We start from the raw sequence: 5,590 nt of genomic DNA on the forward strand, positions 1-5,590 counted from the left end.
CCCCCCGCCGCCCCTCCAGCGCTCACACACGTGCGGGGCCCTTGCACTCGCTCGAGTCTCGGCCTGGTCCCCCCAGACGAGCACTGACCGCCCCCCCGAGCCTCCCCCTGCCTCCAGGCCGGAGAGCGAAGAGCCCCCAGTGTCCTGGCCCGCCCCGGGGCCCTGCTCCTAAGAGAAACACCCCGCCCCCGAGACCCCACTTCCCCGGGGCCATTTGAGGACCAGCCCAAAAGAGAAAAAGGAGGTGCAGCAATGCCGGCCACGGCCAAGCGCTCCGAGCTGAAGCCTCCCCGGAAGCAGAGCCAGGGCCGGGAAGGAGAGGGGTAATCGCCGACAGCAAATGGACGTGTCTGGGGCGCCTCTGACAACCCGGGGGCTTCCGAAGGCTGGTTCCTCATCCCCATTTTCAGCAAAGATTCCCAGAGATGAGGAAGGCTGTTTAATTACTTTATTGATCATGTCAAAAGCAGTAAATAGGGAGGGGAGGGGGAGGGGGGCTCTCTAAATGATCCCCGATGATTCACACAGTTGGTAGGGTTTCAGTTGCCAGCCAAAGTGAGACGTGCATGTCAGATTTGGCATTTTTCAACTGCAAAGAAATGGTGGGCCCAAACGCCGTGAGTCACAGGGCCGGGAAACTAAGGCAGCCTGTCCCTCCATCTCCGCGCTAAGCCTCCGGCTTGAGTGCCCGTTGTCAGAGAAGCAGGGATTGAGATCTGAACGTGTTACATTCACGATTTCGTGGTGCTTGCGACCTTCCCTCGCCAGCGTCCTACAGAGGTGTCTCAAGCACCTACAGAACATCTCCCACCTCGCCGGGCTCCAGCCTGACACACCTACTTACATGGTCGGGTACATCACCAGGAGACAACGTTCACAAATGCAACCTTCTTTGCAGACAGGAGGCGAGATCTGCGTGGAATATAAATTCAAGAATGTAATTCTTCCTCAAACAAATAATCTGCTCCCTTTCAAATATAATTAATGTTTTGATAGTGCGTTTCTTCAGAGAACTAAAGCCCCAAACAGATGCAACCTCTTGCATCCAAGTTGTGCATGAGAAACGTACACCGAGGATGTGGCAGATACATATTCCTTTACACATGGGAAAGCTTGGGGGTTTTGTTGCCCTCAGACTCCCGGTCCAAATGCATACAGCAGCGTTACAGTCCGTGCAAGGTCTTAAAACGCTTTTGTTACGAATGGACATACTTAGAAATGCCTATGTTTTCCCTTTTGGAGGGAGCTTTTTCTGCAGCTAGCAGAAGGCGGCGAGGACTGCTTTGCTGACTGCTGTAGTAGCTTAACTTCTGTTCATGCTGAATGTGAATATGGCATGGTGAATTATTTTACTTTCCGATTTCTTTCCCCCCCCCCTTTTTTTTTTCTTTTCAGGACCTGATCCTGCTTTCTTCTCGCACTCCCAGCTGCCAGTAGGAGTTTGGGATGCGCAGGGCGTAAAGTACAGGACCCACATATGGGAAGAATTGAGAGCGATTTGATTTTTGTGAGGTTTGGGCGTGTTAATTGGTAGGAGCATCAAATGTGGACAAAGCGTCTGTGAAAACAGGGCTTACTCGCTAGGGTGCTCTTCAAATGCAGTTCGCTAAATGCCGCCTTACGGGATCAGATGGTGCGCTCGCTGTAAAGGGCTGGAATAGGGCTCGAGCCGGCGACCACGAAGCCTACAGCAGCTTGAGCACTGACTCCAGTGGTGATTGTGTCGTGCTAAGGAGCACCAAGGCAAACTTGGAGGCACATTTATGCCTCCAGGCCTGAATGCAGTGCAAAATTGCAGTATTGGAAAAGGTCCAGCCTTGCAATACAGAAGTAGACTGGAGTCATGTAAAATACACTTTTCTTCAGCTAAACGAGAGATACTCTTGTATGTCTCTCTCTCTGTCTCTCTCTCTCTGAATATATACATACATATATATGTATGTGTATATATACATACATATATACGCATGTATGTATGAATAATTGAGAGGCCAGATCCTGCTCCATTAATATAACAGGCAAAGTTCCCGTCATCTCAATGGGAACAAGATCATCCCCTCCCATAGTATTTTAGACCTATCGATCCGTATCAATCTAATTTTTCAAAACATTACAATGGAAACATGTACAGTGGGGATATAAAAGTATGTTTGCTTTTGGATGAACGACTCAGGTCTAAGTATTCCTCTGAAGCTAAAACTGGCCCTTCAGAGCATTTTAAAACTAGTGACGCTTTGGAAAAAATCTGTTTCTGCCTTAAGGCCCAAATTTTTACCTCCGTGGGATTCGCAGGATCTGGACCAGTCGGGCCCGTTTGAAATCCTTATCTTTAAGAAATATGAGTATCAATAAAGGCAAACCTCCAGCTGACTTCAGAGAGAGGTTTACTTAAGTAAACACTGCAAGAAAAAAAATTTAAAACCCCATAACAAAAAAACACTCAGTACCAAACCCTGTCCCTGGAAAGGGTGTTTTCAGAGTAGCACTCTGACCCGCCCAGGACCTCTCAGGCTGCCCGGAGAATTTGAACGATTTGAGTTTTCTGTAGGCTTTTTTGAGATCAGCTCCTTCAAAATGTCCCTCCTAAACTTAACGCCTGCATATCTTTACATAAGACATCAACGGACATTGATTTCGTGCAAGCAGACGCGCTGGAGGTTGCATATTTTCTGTGTGTGTGGCGCTGGACAATATTGTAACTCCATTTTCCTTAAATGCCATAAGTTACCTGTACCTGCTTCCGCTTGAAAACCTGTCTGGAAGTCAAAGACTTGGCAAACGTTGCTAGATCTAATCTTAGTTCAGGACCAAGTTACCAGCCTCAGTCACTCAGATCCAATTATTTCGATGTTTATCTCCAGCGATCTGTGAACAAACAAACAAACAAAAAAGGAGGGGAAAAGAGAAAATATTTATCACGCTGCTTTGACAGTATCTAGGAAGATGTCAAAAATAAACTTGTTAACTCGGCCCTTTAAAAAAGAGAAGAAAGAAAGAACCTTGATATCTTTGTGCCTTGCAAATGGTCTTTTTGTTCAGCAAGGGCTAACATTAAAGAAGATCACACTTACATTCGGAAAATATTGTTATTTTTCCTTAATGGGGGAAATTGGACTCCCGCGACTTAGATCTGTGGTTTTTCGGACTGGGATGGAAATTGGACTGACACCACTTTGCACTTTAACAATCGGATTTCGTCAGGGTACAAGTTGTTTGTTTAACCCGACAGCTCCGTGCACCCCGTCGCACGCTTTACACACTCATTAAAACGATTATTCACGACCTGTCGAGTGTTTTCTAGTTCATTCACAGGAAGGACTTAGCGCTATAAGATGCAAGCCTATACCGTCAACTATACCAGAAGAAGGGGCGAGACAGTGATCATCTGATGCACTGGCATCTTACATCTACAGGTTGCAAGAAAGCAGTTGTTCCCAGTCAAAAAACACTAGTATTTTTAGATGGCGATTTGACAGCTAAACAAATTATCTCTCACTAGCTTCAGTGCTCAGGCTTTCGAGCAATATTGATACTATACTACTCTGACACACAGGAAAAGTCTCTATAAATGCTAATGGGAGCTTTAGTTAGGGACAAATTCGACACGCAATATTGGAAAAATAGAAATCCGCAGCCTGTACAAAATCAGTCATTCCTTCTCCCTGAATATGACTAGACGGTATTAAAAGAAATAAGCCATCTGCGGTGCCCGTGTGTGCGCGAGTGTGTTTTTACTGCCTCTTTTCAGTTTTCCCTAAACTATAAGCAAGATGAGTATTTGTGGGCGGAATAATATTGCTATATTATTGCTATATTATAAATATAGCTGATTGTCCCTGGATCATAGAACATATAGCACAAATCTCTGAAACGTCAGAATAATCTCCTGACACGGCCGCACCAGAAGGTGCTGCTGTATTTGAATGTTCATTTAAAAGGTAGAGGTTGAAAAAATTCTCTCCTTCCAGATCAAACCACTGGAAGAGCTCGACTCTTGCGATCAGAGCAGACTTTGCTCCTAGTCTTGGCAAGATCTTTATACTGTACTAAAACAGGAAGCCAGAAAGGTATAGAAAGCATTACATTCAAATGAGCCACCAGCGTGGTATTTTAATGCAGATCTTCTTAATAAGCAAATACGTGGTTTATATATTCTGATTACTCTGGATTCTGAAATTTCAGCTATTAGAAAACCCTAGAGGCCACTGAATCGCTAGGAAGGGATCTTAGATTTACAAAGGAAGCGAGGGGGAAGACGTCGGGCCCATAAGCCAAAGTATCATTCCCATGCAACGCCTGCATTTCCACTAAATGATTTTTTTATTCATTGTAAAGGGGATTTAAGATTCACTTATATTTATTTAAATGCAGCTTCCCCTAAATGCAGCAAGAGGGTTTAATCTGATATGGTTTCCTAATTGCTCGAAAGGCAAGCATGTATAAGTAATTTGTTAAACTTATTGGATTGCAATAATCCACGATCAGGTCTGCTAAGAATGGATCTGTCAAGCGTGTTTCCCAGTATAAGCTCTTTCTTTCAAACCAACCTGGTATAATAATCAGGAGACAAAGAAACTGAAATATGTAAGTAAATACCTAAAGCTCTGCATAAATAAACACACTAATCAATAGGAAGCTAGCCAACACTTGTCTTATTGATGAAGAGACAATCGATTTCTCTGTCCCAACCTGCAATCAGAGCTATCCATATTTAATTATTAGTATTTTTACGTGCAGTGATTTAATAATAAAAAAATAGTATTCACAATTCCCACCCTTCCGCCTGAATATAAATTATATTAAGGGTGGACCAAAAAAATGTGCTTATCGGGGGAATAGATAACCTTACCAATAGCAGCTCTGGAAATAGTTAAAGGGCTCTGTAATGCTTATTTAGGATTTTTCGGGGAGAAAGTTATAATCAGAATACATTTTCAAAGCGAATACACTATATTTCCTTAAAAACATTTATGGAATCATTTAACTCAATGTACTTTTGATTCTCATGGCTCAGAGGCATTTTCTTATGAACGTCTATGAGCTTGTATGATGTTGGCTAATCAAATGCAGTTACAATTGCCTGTCACCGTGATTCTCACCTCAACGCACACACACGGGGTCGAGGTGAGTGTAGCAGCACGAAATTAGGGTTAGCAATCGCTGTTTCGTTTTAAAATCAGCTACCAGCCATATTGTGAAAAAATATTAGTTATTATCTAAGGCAGTTAATCAGCTCTTTGCACAGATCGATCTAATAATCTGTCAGGCAGCTACCTTTTCAGGGTTTCATTTCTTTGGGATAGCCAGTTAAAAGTCTCCTTGTTGGATCTGACACGCCTGTTTGGAAATATGTGTGTGTATGTGTGTGTGGATGTAGGGATTTGTGTGCACGCTCGGGCGGAGGGAGAGAAAGGAGGGAAAGGACCTTCTCTACTCCAGCATCCCTGAGAGCTTTCTTTTTTTCAACATAAAAGAACAATCAAGATGTTAAGTCCCTGCACTAAATTCTCAAATGTATTTTATCCAATTGGGAAACGCCAATTTTAACGGGTCTGGGATTATTTTAAGCCCTTTATAACAAAACCAAAAA

At 43.6% G+C, this 5,590-nt stretch overlaps 1 long non-coding RNA gene across 2 annotated transcripts in view; it reads right to left on the bottom strand.

Moving 5' to 3' along the window:
- Positions 1-433: 433 nt before the first annotated feature.
- LOC109299467 overlaps positions 434-5,590 on the bottom strand; it is a 14,153-nt gene continuing 8,996 nt past the window's right edge. Inside the window, exons 3-4 of one of the 2 annotated variants that reach the window (XR_002097870.1) lie at positions 2,735-2,865; positions 434-912 (exon numbers count right to left, since the gene is read on the bottom strand). This is a non-coding gene — a long non-coding RNA (uncharacterized LOC109299467). Of the gene's footprint in view, positions 913-2,728; positions 2,866-5,590 lie in introns of both variants that reach the window. The other variant, XR_002097869.1, reaches the window with a different exon arrangement.

This window comes from Gavialis gangeticus, unplaced genomic scaffold (assembly GCF_001723915.1).
Source record: "Gavialis gangeticus isolate Ggan-Ray unplaced genomic scaffold, GavGan_comp1, whole genome shotgun sequence".
Lineage (NCBI taxonomy): Eukaryota > Metazoa > Chordata > Crocodylia > Gavialidae > Gavialis > Gavialis gangeticus.